General features: G+C 40.6%; 1 protein-coding gene across 2 annotated transcripts in view; it reads left to right on the forward strand.

The window, feature by feature from the left end:
- Positions 1–20,885, forward strand: part of MGAT4C (MGAT4 family member C) — a 426,992-nt gene that overhangs the window by 87,801 nt on the left and 318,306 nt on the right. For both annotated transcript variants that reach the window (XM_052774722.1, XM_052774723.1), the window contains exon 2: positions 20,390–20,488. The gene's annotated coding sequence lies outside the window, so the exon portion shown is untranslated. The remainder of the gene's footprint in view (positions 1–20,389; positions 20,489–20,885) is intronic.

The raw sequence follows: 20,885 nt of genomic DNA on the forward strand, positions 1-20,885 counted from the left end.
CTGTCGCCTCCAGTTTGCCCTTTAATAGGTCAAATAGAGGGTTCAATAGTTCTGGCGTAATAGGTAACAGAGGTCGTAGCCATTGTAGGCAGCCTAAGAGCCTTTGGGCATCATGTAGCGTCCGAATGTCCGTGGGTAGCTCTACCGTTTGCGGAACTACTGAGGTATCTCGGACACTCAGCCCCAGGTATATGACGCCGGGGCTCCTTTGTGTCTTGGCCGTCTGTAACTGCAGTCCCTGACTCTCGCAAGCAGTACACACCGCTTTTTCCGCTTGTGTGAGTTCAGCAGCGGTACTTGCGGCTACTAAAATATCGTCCATGTAATGAATAAAATACACGTGCGGATACTGCTCACGGACAGGCCTTAAAACCGCTGCCACTACTTGTTGACAAATGGTGGGTGAATTCTTCATTCCTTGAGGCAGCACTGTCCACTGATACCTGTTCGCCGGTTGCTGTAAATTAGTCGTGGGTACTGTAAATGCAAAGCGCTCCCGATCCTGCTCGGCTAGTGGTATCGAAAAGAAACAGTCCTTAATATCCATTACCACCACTGGCCAGGTGGTCGGGACCGCCCCCGGCCATGGAATGCCAGGCTGCAGAGCTCCAAAACTCTCGACACAGTTGTTGATCGCACGTAGATCGTGCAGCATGCGGTATCGTTTCTTATCTTTTTTCATAATTACAAAGACTGGTGCATTCCATGGACTCCGAGAGGGCTCAATGCGCCCATCAGTCAGCAAGTCTTGTACAATCAACATGAGGGCGTTCAGCTTTTCTGTCGTCAAGGGCCACTGCTCTACCCACACCGGGTCATCTGTTTTCCATTTCAGTGGTATCGCCCATTTCGCGTCCATTACTAGAACAGTGGCCCTCAGGGTAAATTTGACATCTGACAGCCTATAGCAGCCAAGATGTCTCGTCCCACCAAGTTGGCCCCAAATTGGAAGACATAAGGTCGAACGCCGCAAAAGTCCCCGCCATCCACCTCACAACACAGTTTATATACACTACGAGATGCTTCTACCATTCCGCCGACTCCTTGCACCCCACAGGTTCGTTCCAGCGGCCATGTAGGTGGCCAGTGCTTCATGTCGATAACTGTGACGTCTGCGCCGGTGTCCACCATAGCTTGTACTTCTATAGTCCTCGTCCCATCGGCGCACCGAGGATTGCTCAACCTCAGTCGCACCATCGGGCGTTGCTCAAAGTCTACGACCAAGGCGACGGTGGAGAGGTCTGGGGGTTCTCTCCGGAGTTCTGCCGCATCCCGGGCCTCTGTGGCTGTTCTGGGCGAGGGCTGTTGGCTCCAGCAGTCAGGCCTCGCCTCCCGGCCGCCGGTCCCCCGTTTCCCTGTCTTCTTCGGCACTCCCTAGCTGTATGTCCAAATCCCCCACACGCCCAGCATCTTATTCCTGCCCTTTGCGTTGTCCCCATTCTTTCTGGACACTGACCTTTAAAGTGCCCTGGGCGACCACACCTATAACATACTTTCTCCCGACCTGCCTGAGTGATAGCTGCAGCGAAAGCCTGTGCTTGTGTCTGCGCTATTCCTTGTTGCTGTTTCTCCAAAACCCACTTAATTAGGCCCCCTACGTCTAGCCCCGTTGGAGCACCGACCATGAGCTGCTGAGTTTGTGGGTTCCCCCTCTGTCGAAGACATTCGGCCATAATCGGGCCCTTAGCCCCCTCGGGAAGGTCTGCCTTTGTTAACGCCTGTTGCAGGCGGTCGCAGAAGGGAAGAAACCCTTCATCAAGCCCCTGGCGAATCGAAAGCCAAGGCTCCCCCCTCTTTTCCAGTTTCGCGATCTTCCGATACGCTTCCCGTGACGCCTGAGTGGTGGCACGGATTTCACGGCCTCTCAGACTAGCTGCCTGCAGCTGGGGTGTGTTGGCAGCTGGGTCAGACCCCTTGAGCTGCTGTAGGGTGGCGTGCCTCAATGGATGTCCCCTGTCCCTAGACGCCTCCGTTAATTGCTGCTGCAGCACATTCACCCATTCCATCTTCCACATTTGGCACATTGTAGGTGGTAGCAGGCATCGCGCCAACATGCGACAATCCCAGGGAAGAAGCCCTGACGCATGAACCTGGTCTAACAAAACACCTGCTAAAGGACCATCAGGCCCTTCCTCCGTCACAGCGCTCTTCAATTGTGCGACCAACTTAGGGTCTAAAGGCTGCCATTCCACCCCTTGGCCCCCAGCCAAAGCGCGCACAGGCGCAATAGTGGGTGGTAGTTGTAACTTGAGCCCTTGTAATGCACACTCCGTGGCGACTAATTGCCAATCCGTCAACGGGAGGGTATACCCCTTTCGCTCTGTCTCCCTATCTTGTGACGCCTGAATTGCTTTCCGGCATAGTTCACTCTGCTTGCTTGTGGTTTCCTTCTGTTTCACCACTTCCTCTCTCAGCAGCTCAAAGAGCCGCTCCAGCTCCGCCCAATTCTGCCCCTCCTCTTTCTCCACCTCCTGAAACCGGACCCTCCTCTGTCTACGCCCCCTGCCTTTTCGCTCCTCCTCCTCTTCCGTCTCACTCCCTGACTCATCGCTTGACCGCACCCACTTCCTGATCGGAGTACCCGGTATCCAATCAACATTCAAGTCCTCGTTTTTCTCCTTATTTGGCCCGTCTCTCGGTCGCCTCCGACCGCCTCCCTCTTCACCCCTTTTTCCCTGCGTAGGAGCCCGTTCTTCGCCCTGTTCCCTGATCTTTAGCTTAGCCAACTCTTCCCAGGGATAGGCAGGAGGTCTCTCCGCCGTTCGATTGTCCTTCTCTTCCCGCCCCTCCGTATCTCCCTGCTCCACGGGTGGTGCAGTGGGCACCTCCCGATAGTCTCCACTGTCCTCATCACTAGCTACTGGCTTGGGCTCCCTCCAACCCCCTTGCCCTGGGCTATCTTTTTGCTCTCCCTCCCCTGACTTCGGGGTCGGTCTCACCGGGCAGGCAGTTGGTGGCTGATCTTCCGTGGTCTCGGTTTCCACAGCCCGTTTCTTTATTTGTTCTTGCGCAATCTCCGCTGCTGCTCGAGATCCGGCTTGAACTGCTACAGAAGAGGGCAAACCCATGATTGCTCTCGCCGCCTTCCACGCTTCTTTCTCTTGATGGGCATGTCGGAGCACGGAGACGATTTGTCCCCACGTCTGCAACTCTTCCGCTTTCCCTGCCATCGCTCGCTCCGTGAGCTCCCGCAAACACTGCGGCCACACACCAGTTGAAAGAACATCAGCCGGTGTGTTGATCACTCCCGTCTTCAGGAGATACCCCACACACTCTCGCACCCGTTTCGATTTCACAGAAATCTCGGCGTCGTGGGCCAGTGCCTTCAGCACCTTCACAACCGCTTCCATGGCTGCAGCCTTCTCGCCCTACCCGGGCCACCTGGCAGTATCACGTCGGGGTCACCACTTGTTGTCTTTCCCTTTGACAACCTCAGGCTTGTGTCTTACCAGGTCAGAGCTCTCCCCGCTCCGGGCCATTGACGACTCAGACACTCATGGAGTAGAAGCAGCAAATGGCGTTTATTGCGTCGCAACAATTACATTTATAGTGTCCAAGAGCGCGCCCTCCCCTTCGTGGGTGTCACCCTCTACCCCCAAGCGCCACCCCTCCGAGGAGGCCGGTGCAATACTTATACTGCATTGCCACTAGTTCCCCACATCCGTCTCCATAAAACCTGCAGACTAAACTGAAATAGTGATCTGCTGGAAAATGTACCTAATCTATTTCTAGGAAAACATCAAAAGCTGATTCAGTTAATAATATCGTATAAAGATTGTACTTCTCAAAATCCCCTAAATGACCAGTGCTTCTTGTAAGCCCCTTAGGAATACACTACCAATCCACACAAAATAATTTTGAGAGTTCCCTTGTACATAGTAGAAGCCCACAGTGGTATTAAATCAGTCTTTTTACTCCAAGCGTCATTAAAGTCTGCAGGTTTTGCTGGCATTTGAACTTTGCTTGGAATGAAGCCTTACAGGGATTTTATTTGAGCTAAAAGGAAAGTCTCAGAGCAGTGTCTGGTATTATTAGCAATTCATCCTCTTGCAAGGTTGTCAGGCACTAAAAGCAAGGCCATAATTCCATGGAAGTATAAATTTGTATGTGGGTGGTTCCACGTTGTCTAGTAGTTTTGAGTTTTGTCTTAGTGGTACTTGTAGAGTTTTTTGTTCCAGAGCTGACAAAGTAAGACTGTTAACAATTGAAAAACGAGTTGAAATGTTATCAAAGTGGATTCATGAAAGTCCTACAAATGTACTACTTTTTCAGTTCCAGTATATCCTTCTTGCTACAGAGATGCATATTGCATGCAATTACTAAAAAGTCAGTCTCTCTCTTTCTTATTTTCTAAATGGAAATTGTGCTTATTTGGTATTTGCTACAGTGTTAGTGTTTGGTCTTGGGAAATTCTTGCCTTTGTCATTGTTGAGAATGAAATCTGATTTTCAGAGTCTTAATACACATCTGTGTACAGAATTCTAAAATGCAGAAAACTGGAAGCATATTTTAAAGTTTAAAGCTCAAAAGCATAGTTTAATTAAAATTGTGTCATCAGCTACAGTTCTTATCAGAGCTTGCCTTTTTCAATTTTCCGGTCTGATGATTGAGGAGCAGATGGGCAAATTTTGTGGCATTGACTTCAAAATATTTTGGGTTTTTAATATATTTCAACTGCTTGTGTGTTTTGTTTTCTTTTAATGTCTTGGAGATCTTCCTCTATAATTCCTGGTGACTCTGTGAAAGAGCCTAGAGTTTGATTTTTGTGAGTTGCTGAGTACTTTAAACAGCAGTAAGAGCCAAAAGAAGTACTCAGCTTCTTGCACAAACTTTTGAATAATGTGGAAGAGAGGTCAAGCAAGTAATACAAAAAAAATCTGCTCTTTATTATAGTTGGTTACTTTTTCAATGGTGATGCTGAGTAACACAGTGGCAATCTGAAAATAGATGATTTCAGTATCCTTCAGAATTCATAATTTACATCCAATGAAGGTTGAAAGGAAACCAAAGGATTTCTTGGGGCATCTCCATTAAACTTTTCTTGATATGGGTGTTCCATGTTATCTACATGACAAAGTGCTTTAGGAACTATGATAAAGACACTTTAATGTGGGTTTTGTTTTGATGTTGTTTTTTCCCCCTTCTTTTCAGGAAATAATCCCATTTGTTTCACTCAAAGATGTCACTATTGTGGCTGGAGTCAATCACTGAATGCAGTGGGGTTCAAAAACCTGTCAGTCTAGGTGGTGACTGTGTAAGAAACTTACACAATGCAGATACTGAATCTAACTTTATTTTTTCACCACAGACCATAGAGTGTAAGAAAATAATGTTCAAAGTCATCTTCCCAGGACTGCTGCAATTTTTTTTCTAGACCATTCTTGCACCTGGGGACTGCTGTCTTTCAGTGGTTTCACACATCAAGAACAATGTGAAAGAGGTTTAAGTCAGGTTAAGAGGTTTAAGACTAGGTTTAAGACACTTCTGAAATAAGGCTGTATTTTTAATTTTATTTTAAGGGTATAGGAGCTACTGATCTCTGAAAACCAACTATTGCCTCAACAGAGTCTTTTGAGTAGTCCTTCATTTTTTATGTGCATAGGTTTGGTTCAGGTCTTTGAGAGAACAGTTACATCCTCCTGGCACAGACTGCCCAAGCCATTTTCTCTACAGATTGGCCTTCTCAGGACTCACAAACTGATGTCTGTCTTCCTCTTTTTCTATAATCTCAGCAGCAACCTAAACCAGGTCTTCACCATACCTGGTTCCTGAAGGCAGGTCATTGCTATACTCTGTATTGAGCATGGTCATCGGTACTCAGTGAGTCCTGTCCAACCTCATGTCCAAACAATTCACCTGGAAATGGTCTGCAGAACTGTGAGCTAAATCCATACCCCCTTCTTATTGCTACAAACTGTAATTTTGGATTTCTAATGTCTTGTGAAGTGGATTCAAGTGGACAAAATTGCATCATGTTTTGAAACACAAAGAGTGCCATCTCTCTCTGTCAGATGCATCTGATAGAGTAGCTCAGCCCTGTCTGCTATTAAATGCCTCCACATCTGGGAACATACACTTATTCATACCAAATGGAGATGCAGGTCTTTTGTTCTTTAATTCTTTATTCTTTCTAGTTTTTTTAAATATTGAATTTTTAAATATGAGCATGGCTGGCCAGAAAAGTCATTCTTCTTTGGTACAATAATAAAAAATGACCTGGTAAGCAAAATAGCATGCTGTCGCACACATTTTGGGAAGCTGCAGGGTACTCTGCACATTTTTTACCTCCAGATCCTGCTGTACCACAGGATGATGCGAGAATATGTCAGTGGGCCTGTAACTTCCTCCCTGATATAAAGAAGTTTCAAAACTTTGGATTGGAGTCTATGTTTCTGGCTTTAGGGTTATGATTAACCTGCACCTCCTGGATGTATGAGCTCTAAGAATTTCTGACTCACTTTATTCACAGTGTATTCACGTCCAACTTTAATTAACACACCAAAGAGATGAAGCATCCAAAAAGTCAACACACAGAAGAGAAATATCCATAGGAGGTGTCAACTACAGGTAACCTGGAAGTAACTTTAGGTTTAGCTCTATGAAGGTTCACAGCCTTGAGATTACACTAAACATAGGAAGAAGAAGTTTTCATTAATACTATTTTTGTTAGGAAGAAGTCACATATAGATGACAAGAATTAGGTGAAAACTCAGTATTTTTGCTTGTTTTCCCAATCTTTTTGAACACAACTCTTTTTAGACATTCTCTGTTTATATGTATACTCGTATACATATATGTTTAAGAAAACTGTATATACTTACACTTAGGTCAAACCTTTAATCATTTTTTATTTTGTCACTTAAATAACCCCATGCACATTAACATGACCTTGTTGAAGAACATATTTTTTCTTTTTTTTTCCCCCTTACTTACTCTTGGAGTAGTTTAAATATTTTAAAATGTGAAATGTTTCCAGCAACATGAAAATCTGAACAATGCAATCTGGCTGGGTCTTGTTTTTGAAAAAAACTACTAAAATTAAGGTAATCTATGGGGATTTAACAGGCAAGAAGTCATCCTTATCTAGTATATACACTTGCTCTAAAACCAGGACAACTCATGATATTATTCAGAGCATGAAATTCTGAGCTCTTCCAAAGACTTTCAGTATTTGTTTTGATTTCTAATCAATTGAAAATTCTGCCTCTCATATCTTTTAAGACATGAAGACATGAGCAAACAAATGTTTCATGTGATGAAAGTTTAATTAGTATTGAAATAATTATTGCAACTTATTTAAGAGTTAAGAAAGATGCAAACCCTCTGTCCTTTAACAACTTGATATCCTTACTGATGATTACCTCTTTCATTTTGCCAGAAATGTCACTGAATCTAGTTCTGCTCTGGTATCACTGTTTTTGTGATGCCCCTTTTTCTTGAACTTCACATCTCAGCCTGTGTAATGTACTGAATGGCATGTATCCTTTAGTCTTTCCTTTTTAGTTATTGTTTTGCTAAATAGTCTGTGATCTGTAATTGATGTTTACAAAAATAACTGCTTAAGGTTTTGTTTATTTGTTTCATTACACTATGGTATAGATTTCTAGGATAATGGAAATTTTTCAGCATGCTATTTCAGGGATCTATTTTCATTATATGCTAATGTTTATGCATAAAGCATCCTATTTTCTTGTTGTTGGATGACAAGCAGCTTGTCAAGTATGCATGACTGACTTTCTTCTAAGGATATTTAAAATTCCTTATATGAAGATCCTGATATGAATAGATCTCAAGTAACTCAATGAGGGGAAAAAACACCTTACTGTATATTTATAGTTTTGATGGCCTAAGTACTGCTTTATTGAATTTTGTTTTCCCTTTTTTTTCTTGTTCACATCAGTGCTTAACAATTGCTAGTTGAAGCTAATCACTTAAATCAAACAGCATTTTCTTCTGCTCTTTAAGTAGTTAAGTCTTTCTCATATAGTAATGGTAATAGTCAACCAAGATTTAACTCCTGGAAAAAAGGAGTTAGACCTTGGAGACATAATGAATCAGAGATTAAAAAACTTAAACTTCTGAGCTCAAGTTGTTTCCCAGGGCTTAGTAATTAGTCAAATTAATTTGGTGTAAAATGTGTTGTACTGGTGCAGGTATTCTAAATTGCATCAGGTTGTTGCACATATTTCTCTTAAGTTTTGAAGAGTCCATTACGAGATGTTGTTTTCCCTGCTTTAGTCTGTGCTGCATTAGGTATATCACCATGAAACAGCTAGAACATTAATAACTATAGATGTTTATTAAAAATACTCTGACTCTCTGAATATGCCATCTTAACAGTTGCTTTCTACAGGCCTACTAAGCTCGGTTCCTCAGCGATTGTAGAGCATAAAGAAAGCATGATTTGGCTAATTAAACCAATCCTACTTGTGAGAGGTTTTGTTTATAGTCCCCTGGTGGTACCTTCCAGTCTTCTACACCCCAGCCTCTGGCGTCTGGTGCCAGAGTACTCTACATCCATACTGCTAAAGATGCTTCAAGGCTATGTTTTACTATATCAGCAGATCTCTAGGGGAGATCTTAATCAAGTCTATTAAGAAAGTGTATTACTGTGTTAGGGTCATGGATTTTCATAAGAATATGTAGATTAGTGCACTTTTTAAGAAAAATTCTCATGAATAAGGATTAAGTGAATACAGGGCAAGAACATCAACAATTAGCCCATTTAAACTAGCCTAATTTCAACTAAAAGACAAAATCTGTTCTCATACAGACTGAGGATGACTGTTGCAGTTTTTCTGTTGGTATATTTATCTATTTGTGTCACATACACCGGAATCAAAGTGAAAATTAAACTCTTAACTTTGACTGTATTATGTACTTAATCCACATAAAATGTGACAGTTACATTTTAATAATGTTCACTGTATCAAGTGCAAATAATTAAAACCCAGGAAACTCACACTATATTGCCAGACTGCAGGAATGTCTTTCTTCAGCAAGTGCCTGGTGAAGAACGGATTTTGGTTTTGTATTACAGTGAAAAATCGTATTGTAAGAACCCTTTTGAATCCTATGCCCCGGTTCTAAGAATCTTCCAGAATTATCAGTATTTTAGGATATAAGACCTCAAATTTTACCCTGAGGCCCTAAAACACCCCTACCTTAATCTTGCCCTACATTGAATATATTATCTAAAATGTCTTCACTATCTTCTCTCAGTTGTGTTAGTTTTGCCTACAGCAAAACTGAGCTGGCTCCCTGGAAGTGTTTCTCTTTTTTAAAACTTCTGTGGTTTCCATCTTGTTCTTTTAATGCTACACTTTATTTCTGTGTTTTCTTAGACCAGTCTTATGTGAGAGAATCCACCCTAACTAATATAAATTGTCCAATAGCTGAAATTAACTCCCTGAGAACTTGCACAGATTAAATTCCCTCTATTAACCACAGCCAACAAACATAATGAAAGGGAATAGAATTAGACCTGTAAAATTGTGTTACTGATCTCTTCTCTCACCTATGACAGATTTATAAAGTTAATGATTTATTTATTTTGCTGCGTGAAGTTTCTGGTTTTGTTTCAAGGTTGATTTCAATAGACTGGAAAGACTTTAAGACATTGATTATTGGGATCTCAGGAGTCCAAGTCATTAGAGAGATTTTCCTTTGCAATTCTTCTTGCTACTGTAACTCAGATTACTGGTGAATGAACACTGCTGAGAATAGCTGGAAAATAACAAAATTAGCTAAATCTTTTTCAACAGTCAAATAATTTGAAATTAAATTTATCTTTCAGTGAAATTGCTTCTGCAATCTCTTGCTGCAGGAGTTCCTTTGTATGGCTTTTATCTTGTGTATTTTTCTTTGTTTTTCTGTAAACTAGGTGATACTTGATCCACTTTAAAGTAACCCTAACAGTGATATTTCTTACGTCTACCTGACGTTTCAAACTGTGTATGAAATCAACTAAACTGGGGAGATAAGAAAACATGCCATTGAACTCAACAGGACCTAGTTCAGAAGCTACTTACCCACTCAGTGCTGTCGGAGATGGGAGTCACTACCTCTCACAGGGACAAATAGCAGTTTACTAGGACAAAAAAAATAACAACTTTGTTGTTTTGGAAATGTTCTGTGTAAAGAAAGATTGTCACTGAAAGCTTACTGACACTTACATAAGGAGATTTGAGGAAGAAATAAATATTGTGTACAAAATCACAGGTTTTGTTTCAGTGTGAAATATGGTGGTGAGGACATGCTTACAAAACAAGTCAAGCTGTTTAATAAATGTCAGAATAGTAATGCACTGGAGGAATCTTATTTATTATCAAATTCAGTCTTTTACTGTTGTAAAAACTTTTTTCCCTAGGTATATTAAACCTTATTTCATTTATTTCTTTAATAAAGAAATAAATTATATTATTATTACTGTAATAAATTACATCATTAATCTTAAGGTTCTTTATTTTCAGTAAAAGATTCTTGTATGTTCTTTTAAAATTAATTTTAAAAGTTTCAAAATACTTAATGTATATGGACTGAAAAAACATATTTTCTATGTGCGTAATTTTTATTTCCTGTTTTGATTTGCATCTTTTCTTTATATGATATTTTAATATAATTTAATTACCTAACATAGCTAATCAAGAGTGCAGAATCTAGAGACATGTTTCACTTTTGCTGCCTGACAGTTTGATGTAAGATATGTTAGCATTGCTGATGCAACATGGACAACCAATTAACAACGAGGTGACCTTTTTCTTTCTTTATACAGTTGTCATTCAGCAGTGCATCTCTAATGAGCGTCTTGAGTTCCTGAGAGCCTCTACTAAAAAAGTATTGTCATTTCTGATGAACATGCTGATGGCTGAAGTAGAGCTTTTGATAAATGAATACCTTTTATCAGCCTTGCTCTCTGGGACCCATTAGGAAAGGTTTTACATTGTGTATCATTTAGAGAGCTTAAGATGTTGAAATACATTGAAATAAAGATAACGCTGAACTCCAAGCTGAATTATAGGACCACCCTTTTGCATATAAAGAGGTCACAAGCAAATAAATAATGTAGCTCTACGTAGTGTTCAGAATGGATTAAGTGTCCATGAAATGTAGTGAATTGACAAAGGTACTAAGTTGCCTCAGCCTACAATAAGTAAGTTCAGTATAGAGTGAGATATGGCGTCACTGTGCTTCTCTAAACCCTTTTATCTTAACCACAAAAGGGTGAAAGTCCACTTTTTCTTGGTGTGCACAGGTTGTTTAGGCATGCAAATATATTATAACTACAGCATCTTTCTTTTGGGGATTTCGGAGACCTTGAAGTAACCCTCTTATTTCTGTGAACCACATTAACATTTTCATACACTTGAGATAACCTACATGAAAACCAGACAGATTGGTGTTTTGATGCACAAATATCTATCTGCAAGATTTGTTGAGCTACAGTGTGATAGGAAGAGCTGTAAATAATTTGTAAAGAATTCAGAGAAGGATTTTTGCCACTTTTTCTGTTTGTATGCAATCTGAGAGTATCCTCTCAGGGTCACAGAGGAGAATCGCATTTAGGAGGAGACTGATGCTCAAAATATAATGAAAATTGGATCACCAGAAGTGACATAGCTTTCACAATGGGGAAGTTATGGGTCAGTTAGAAATAGAAAGTTAAATATTTTGTCTGAGGAGTTTTCATGAAACCCAAAAAAGCTATCTCCAAGATAAGTGAAGGATAGAAGATAAAGCTGACCCACAACAGAGTTGGGAAGACAAGTGTATAAAAAGAAAAACGGTAGGGGTCACTGGACAGGTGGCAAATGAGTAAAGTGCTCATGCTGCCTCTCATCTTTCCAGAAGAGTTTTGAGGGAGGAAAAAAAAAGAAAGAAACTGTCTGAGAGGGGAATGATGAAAGACAACTGATATAGATCTTTCCTTAGAGGCCTGACATTAATGAGCCTGTAATGGGCTTATTAGACTAAGTTATCTTTTGCTGAAATAAGTAAAGTTAAGCGGTTATGCTAATAAGAAATAGAGTATCAGGACAGATTAAAAAGGGAAGAGTCAAAAGTAAAATATGGAACTCTGCATTGCTAGTCAGTTACAAGCAGTCTGACCACAAAACAGGTAGAATTTAGGATTGCTGGACCTTGATATTTTCAGTTACCTAGTTTGAAAACTAAATTATCACCTCTAATATGATGTATTTCTTACAAACGCACATAATATTAGTTATATATGAGCACACATATTCACATAAACTTACGTGAAACATTTCTATTTTTTATAGTAAACATAAAAGGTTACGACACTCTCTTCTCTTTAACTGAGGTTTGCCTGTTTATAAGGTTGAGAAACTTATGCTCGACATTTGTTCTGGCTCTTGAAGGCAAGCACGACAGCGTAAACCAAATAAATGACTCACTGATATATATCATACGCTGCATGTCACCAAAGTACTCTTTACTGGGTAGGGCAGGGGCTTGGAGGAAGAGTTTTTTGTTTGGTTGGTTTACGATTTTGACAATTGGATTAGTTTTACAAAAAGTATGGTCTATCTCTATTCCTGCTCTGTTGCTATCTGCCAAACCACACATCAACCTCAATAGCTGAAGTTTAAACTAAAATAAGGTAATTAAGCTGCAGCAGTTTAGGATGAGGTTTGATTTGGCTACGTTTCATCTTTGACATGTTTCACTCAAAATGTTTTGTGGAGTAGTTGGATTCAGGATAGTATTTTGACAGGCCTCTTCCTGGACCACCTGATACCTTGCTGCAAGTCCCAGTTTTTCTGAGGTCTTGCTTGGAAGAAAGCAAGTGGGAAAGCTATAGCCTGGATCCAGTAGTCATGGAAACATTGAGAATACTGGCTGTAGGCAAGGGATTCCTGAACCTGGCATTCTGTGGCTGCTCCCTTGGGAGCATAACACCCTGGGATTCAAGGTCCACAATTTGAGTGACTTGACCATGTTATAGAGCTTCTATGTCTGTTTCATGGAATCACAGAATGGCTGAGGTTGGCAGGGATCTCTGGACATCTTCTAGTTCAATCCCGCTGCTCATATCAGGGTCAGCTAGAGCAGGTTGTTCAGGGCTTCAGATACCAGCTTTCAAATATCTCCAAGGATGGAGACACCACAGCCTCTGCAGGCAACCTGGTCCCGTGTTTGACCACCCTCACAGTTAAGCCTCTTCTCACACTTAAATGGAACTTCCTGTATTTCAATTTGTGTCTAATGCTTCTTGTCCTGCCACCAGGTGCCACTGAGGAGAGTCTGCCTCTCTCTTCTTCACACCATCCCATCACGTGTTCATACCTTACTGCTTGGTATGCCTTGGCTAGCACCAATCTATACAGCAGGAAGAATGATAATCCTTCCAGTCTTCCTGCTGCAGAGCTATAACTTAAACCTGGAAGACCTGTTGTTTTTGGAAAATCTAGAAGAAAGAACAACTGGAAAATGCTAGGACACTTTTATCATGGGAAGTTTGAGAGGAAAATAATGCTTCATTTAATTTGAACCAAAATCAATCAATTAAAAAGAAATATCTTAAAACCTACAGGTGGATCATAATCTTTACTGGTGTTTTATCTGCACTGGCTAGACCAATCACATTTACACTTTTTTTCCCACCTCGATGCATAGTTTTGCTTATCATTTTCTTAGACTAGTTTGATTACATTATTAAAGCACAGCTGAAAACTGTATCTGTAAAATCTGAGTTGTCCTTTCCAGTAGCGGGAACTGCTGGTAGCTAATAACTTATTATAATTACATATATATAGCATGTACATATATATTACATATATATTACATTTATATAGCATGTACATATAATAATCTATTTCAGTAGTTTCTAGGTTTGTCCATAGCTCGCACCTTATAATCTTCACTTTAGGACATTTAACGTGAAGGTTAACAACTGGAGGGTTAGAAACACATCTTTTCCATGATTTGGCCCCCAGAGACAGCTCTTCACCTAGTCACAGTTTCATTCTTCTTCAGCTTTGTTTTCCTGAAGAAGTTAATTGACAGTAACCTTTTTAACAGGATTTTTCAGTTTCTGTGACTCATTAGAGAATGAAAGGTAGTCCACCTCCCACATTACAACCTTCCATGCCTCCTTGCAACTAGGGTTGTTTGTAGGTCAACAAGAAGGAGAACTGCTTGATTAAACTGTCAGGTGTATTTCACGTCAGAAGTATTTTTTTTCCCTAACTCTTAGAACAAGAATATACATTAGAATCTGTCACTAACAGTATAGTTTGTTTTCAGAACTGACGTGAAGAAATATGTAAAAAAGTGGGTTTTTTTCCATTATACTTTTCTTGTCTATAGGTCTGAAGGAATCAAAGCGAATTTTACTTCAAGTACAGAAATCAAAACCAGGTAGAAGCATAACACAAATATTGTTTAAGAGCAGAACACTAGATATGCTGTAAACTAATTGGGCTTGTGTACCTAGATAATTATCTATACTCCACTAAAGCATAATTAATTCACTGTAAAATATCTTAGAGCTCAGTTTTTTAAGGTTTCTAATTGTATTCTAAGGTACAAGTAAGTTAGTTATAAAGCTTTCCAAAAGAAAACACCTGAAATTTTTGTCGCATTTTGAAAGCTGCTTTTATTTTTACAGTGAATTCTTTGGAGACTTGTAATTAACACAAGAAATTTCATTTAAAGTACAATTAGTTGTACTGGAAACATACATATCATAAATATTGTCCTTTCTGTGGATGCTACAGACACTCTACTACTGTGAGAGCTCAAGATTAAGTCTGACTTTTCAGAGGTTACAAGCATTTCCAATAAAGTTGTTTGTTTGGGGGAACTCTCATCTGCAAAAGACTGACTCATGCACTGAATGAAAAATGTGGAATAAGATTTGTGAATGGAGTAAGAGACAGCTGAGTGTTAACACACTTGACACACAGCTGCAAGAGCCAGTTTGTGTAACAGGGGCACTACATGTTAAGAGCGTAGGAGGGTGCTGTAATAGGAAATAAGTATTTAATGGTGTAAGGATATGTTGGGATTTTTTTATTCAAATATTTTTCAGTTAATTCTTTTAAAAATATGTAATGCCTTTTTTTTTTTTTTAACTGCCATTTAGATCTGGGCTTTTTCTTTTCTGATCACTGTAGTCGCTATCTCTACCATTTTGTTTCTAAGACATTAATTAATTTTGGCTTGTTATTTAAGACCATGTTAAGAGTTATATCTGTGTTTGCAAAATGGCTATGCTAATTCAGAGTTAATTCAGAACATTTTGTATTTGAATGCTGATCAGCATGATGTTGTATTTTTATTTTACTGCTCTCCTTTCCATTTAATTTTATTGGATATAATTGAAAGTCATAGATATAAGATGCTTAACTCCCCAAACTATAGTGAACTTCTGGCATTCAGGAGGTTTTGCTTTGGCAGTGAAAGCATGTGTGTTTCTAGAATAGAATTTATCATAGAACACATTTGTTTACATTTGTTAAATGAATATTTATCAAATGTTTTTTCAAACTTGGAATATGTTTACTGCAATATCTTTGGGTCAGTATTAATAATTGTGCCATATGCCAGTATATTTCTGAACCAGGTGGCTGGCAATCATGTATAGTGGTCTCCAGATGAGCAGTGGTTCAGTGACAGCAACAAAAAAATCTCTTGTAATGTGCACACATTACTATGAACAATCCCTGTTTTCTTCTTTGACTTTCTTGTTCAGTTCCAAATAGCATTTAAGTATCAAGTATCCTATTCTTAGATGATCATTCAGTATTAGATAACTAGAATTTGTTTAATATATGGTTGAAAGATGTTGCTAAACAAAGAACATCAGTATTAGCATTATCCTCTCTGCAGTGCTGGTCAAGTTGCTGGTATTGTACATCTCTTGCAAGAGTACACAAACTAGTAGGTGCTGTATCATGTATTTCCCTAAACTTACATGTGTCTCTATAGTCAGAATAAACCTATTTCCATGAACTATACTTCATCCTACCAATTCTTTTGTAGAAAGAAAACTTTTTCATAATGTCAGTCAATCAGAGGCTGTACTTCACATATACGGGTTTTTTCCATTCCAACTTACATTTTCTTTCCTGAGACTCCTAAAAATAATTACAGCCAGTAGACAGAGTTGGTCTAAGGTTTTCAAAGAGTTTTCTTCAACATAATCTCTGACCTTATATGTACTAATCTTTCCCTCACAATATCCAGCTACCAAGAAAGTTGTAAGGTGGTTTTCAGGTTTTTTTAGTTTATCAGTTATAATTTTTGAGTTGCATCAAGGTATGACTGCGTGCTTTTTATATATATATATATATATATAAAAAATAAATATTGTGTATAATGTGAATTTCTAACACATTTTTTCCTAAGGGTCTCAAAAAAAAAAAATTAAATTATTTCAGTGGGAGATTCATATTCTTAAGTCGAAGTATATGGAGTTGTTTATTTTCCTCAAAGTTTTAGAAATTAAAGGGACACATAGCCAGTTTACCTAAATTGGCCTGTTGTTTATTTTTTTATACAGACATACATACAGAGACACACATATTTTTAAGAACATGGAGAGTTCTGATTTTAATGTAACTTCAGCCAGAGAAGAACCATGGTTTTACTTCAGTCATAAATCTTGAACTTAAATAAAACCTATTGTTTAAGAGGGGGAATCTTTCTTTTATGGATAAACTTGAGTTAGTACTGGTACATGTATAGGCTCTTTTGAGACAGACTCCCATACTGGTTTTGCTTTGACTTTGTTTTCACTTTGACCGGTTCCATTTTTCCTGTACTTTAACTAAAACAATCCCACAATTGGTTTGCTAATACAACATTGTGTTTATCCTATTACCTGGTGATCTTCACCTGTGCTGTATACTTTGGCAAGAAACCTTCAGAGACTTACATTGTCTGATACTGTCACATGAGCCTATATCTATTAGTTCTAAGACTATTTTCTACATGAAAAGTGATGTTCAGCATCCAACTGGTGAGTGACTGCTGGACAAATCTGACCTGCTGTGTGAGATGCTAACAGTAAGGTGCTATTCAAAAAACATTTAACTAAGCAGCTCAGGAGGAACACCTTATGTAACTCTTGTCACAGAACAAATGAAAGTCTGAAGTTCTTTCCCTCTTAATGGCACCTCTGTTCAGCAAGCTCTACAACAGAGACTGTCTTAGGGATTTTATGCATGTTTAAACAGGAAACAAACAGCTGAATTATGCACACATCCTGTTTCTGTGTTGCAGTAACAAATGATTGCCTTTGATACACATCTTCGGAATCACTTATTTTGCCCTTTTTTGTGGGAATTTGTTCCTAAATTAGGTAAGTAATTTTACATTCCCCACAAGCTGAAGAAGAGTATAAGAAAGGGCTAAGCACAGGCATACCTAGACAATAATGGTTCTTGCTAATTCATCGTGATATTCAGTAGTGTTCACTCTCTCCTATGAGACAGAATAGCAAATATACAGACTGAGCAAGAGACATGACAGAACTACTGAAATTTAACATACCTTTTAGGTTGCTTTATTAAATGTATAGTGAGATTTCTGTGAATTCTTCTGTCTGTTGCGTGCAATGTATAAATGGTTAGCCACAACAGGGGGTAAGAACTTGGAACAGTTCAAGCTCTTCTCCAGAATTCTTCCTCGTCTCTTGTGAGAACCTGTGAGAAATCCAAATTCAAAGTACCTGAAGCACTCCAGATTTATACATTTCTTGTCTTTTACAAGCTTTGCGTCATTTTTTCTGAAGGTGTCTCTTGTTATGCACAACAAAAATCCTATTCTAGACTTTAAATGCCAATCTAGAGCACACTCTCGCAGAGAACAGGATACACAGCAGTACTAGAAAATTCAGTGAATTTTATTCTATTGTTTCCTTCACCGGATTTTGTTTTATTGTTTGGCTGGTAAATTTTTTGCTCATAAAAATATTTCTAAATCCAACATAAAGGGACATTGCCTCTAAAAATTCTATTTTAAAAAAAAGTTTTGATATAGATTTGGAAGTACATTTTTCTATTAAAATTTGTCAGCATAAAGATTTGCCTAAAGGAAAATGAAAATTGGATGTATCCTATCACTGGGGGTAGCAGTCTAAGCTGTAATATTTCAGCTAAACATTTTTGCTTGATTTGAGCTGATAGAAAATAAACACATTTCTGCCTGAATGGCCTGTCATCTCACGGAAAGTTGAATCTTTATTCATTATGCCCCCATTTTTCAATCAAGATACCTTTCAAACTCTGCAGTTTAGAAAACATCTATTAAAGGGAAGATGATGGTACTTCATGGGCTCTGTATGACAGTATGTATGTGTTTTGGGTTTGCGTGGCGGGTTTTGGTGTCGGCTGAGGGTCCGCAGGGCCGGCTCCTGTGAGAAGCTGCTGGAAGCTTCCCCGGCTCCAGGCCGGACCCGCCGCTGGCCCAGGCCGAGCCCCTCAGCGACGGCGGCAGCGCCTCTGGGAGAGCGGATTTCAGAAGGGGAAAAAAAGAGAAAACCCACCTGCTGGAAAACCTGCCGCGGAGAGAGGAGTGGGAGGTGAGAGAAACCCCTCTGCAGACACCGAGGGCAGTGAGGAAGGCGGGGGAGGAGGGGACGCCCCCGCAGCCCGCGGTGAGGCGGCAGGCTGTCCCCCCCCAGCCCACGGAGGTCCATGGTGGAGCAGATATCCAGCTGCAGCCTCTGGGGAAGACCACGGTGAGGCGGCAGGCTGTCCCCCCCCAGCCCACGGAGGGGAGCGGGGGAGCAGATGCCCACCTGCAGCCCGGGGAGAGAGGAGCCCACGCCGGAGCAGGGGGATGGATGCCCCCCAGGATGGCCGGGACTCCGTGGGAGAGCCCGCGCTGGAGCAGGCTGGGACTGAAGACCGGCCCGCGGAAAGGCCCCACGCCAGGGAAGTTGGTGAGGAACCGCAGCCCGCGGGAAGGACGCACGTTGGAGAAGGTCGTGGAGGGCTGTCTCCCGTGGGGGGACCCCACGGTGGGGCAGGGGACGAGTGAGGAGTGCTGCCCCTGAGGAGGACGGAGCGGCAGAGACAAGGGGTGTGAGGAACCGACCCCGACCCCCTGCGCCGCCGGAGGGAGAGAGAAGCGGGAGTGGGGTTGAGGCGGGAAGGAGGGAGGGGAGGGGGAAGGTGTGCTGCGGTCAGTTGTACTTCTCATTATCCTGTTTCGATTTGATTGGTAGTAAACTACATTGATTTGTTTTTTTTGCCCCAAGTTGAGTCTGTCTTTTGCCCGTCACCATAATCGGTGAGTGATCCCTCCCTGCCCTTGTCTCGACCCACCAGCGTTGCTTTCTATTTTCTCCCCCTCATCCCACAGCCCGGCGGCGGGGGCGGGGGGGGCAGAGGAGAGCAGTGAGCAGTGAGCAGTGGGCAGTGGGCAGTGGGCAGTGGGCAGTGGGCAGTGGGCAGTGAGCAATGGGCAGTGGGCAGTGGGCAGTGGGCAGTGAGCAATGGGCAGTGAGCAGTGAGCAGTGAGCAGTGGGCAGTGGGCAGTGGGCAGTGAGCAATGGGCAGTGAGTAGTGGGCAGTGAGCAGTGAGCAAGCGGCCGCTTGGTGCTTTGTTACCGGCTGGGTTTAAACCACAGCAGTATGGTATGCTCGCATGACGTTTAACTTCAGGTACCATGTTTTAGTGGAAAGGCAACTGCTAATAGATGAGAAGCAATTAACAGCAACTTAGTTCGTAACTTTCCGTGATTCTTAAATACCTGAGTCCTTCTCTGCTATAGAGCAGAAGTATTTTCTCCCTAAACAACACCTCAGATTTCATTACTGTTTTCGGAAACAAACTAAAAAGAGCAATTTGCTGAGAAAGAACTAGATGCATCTGTAAAGGTCCCTTCCAACCCAAACCATTCATAATTCAGAATGATAATTTTATCATTCTCTTATCATTCTGAGTGGACTGCATGCAAGTGTTTGTCGGCTAGACCACTAAAACACTTCATCACATAAATGAGAAATGATAATATACAGCCATGGTTCTGCTGTATTCTAGTTTGAAAAAAGGATCATTCGAATTTTGTCTTTTACAGCTTTTATCTTCATATAGAAATGTCACTGTTCCACTGAAACAATGAGGGGTATGTGTATGAATTCTCCCAGAACAGTCACCACATGTAAGGAATGCAACTTCTGTGGTTCTGCCCCGAGAATATCCATTTACTCTCTGAAAAGTTTTTCTTCTCATGAATTACTCATTCACAGTGTGTGGATTGGCCTGTGTTAGCACCAGGAAAGAGAATGTTAACCTGATCAAATTTAGCTATTTTGTACACAATAAAATGATTTTGTAAAGTGAACCATTGGGTAAAAAGAGAGAGAAAAAAAGTATTCTGAAAGATTTACATGGATTTCTTTTCTCTCTCCAGACTTTTTAGTGAAGCAGCTGTATCTTCGATTTCATTGTGTGACCTTGAGACTTAATGTCAAGCCCTTAAGATAACTGCTAGATTTGGCAAGGTTAAAAGGTAAGTGAAATTTTAAATGTTAAAGCAAATCACTTTAAGAAAGCAGAAACCTCTGTATTTAGTAGGCATTTTTATTAAAATTATGTGTTAAAACATCTGACATCTGCAAGGGGAAGGGAGCTTTGTAATCTGTTTCTAAACATACTGCTTTTTTAAATTTGTTTGTGGTAGTTTTTAAGTTGTAAGTTAAAAAAACCCCACCTACAGAAAGGAAATAGAGAAGTGGAATTGCAAACAAATTTGTCTCTATGTGACTTGGGATGATTAAAAGAAGAATTCAAGTTTTCAAATCTACTAGATGTGACAGGAGGGCAAATGAAAAGTGGGGTGCTCTGTATAACTCCAAGAAATGTCCTTCGTTTGTGGATTTACAAGTAGGGTGAGTGTAGTTCTCCTT

This window comes from Harpia harpyja, chromosome 23 (assembly GCF_026419915.1).
Source record: "Harpia harpyja isolate bHarHar1 chromosome 23, bHarHar1 primary haplotype, whole genome shotgun sequence".
NCBI lineage: Eukaryota > Metazoa > Chordata > Aves > Accipitriformes > Accipitridae > Harpia > Harpia harpyja.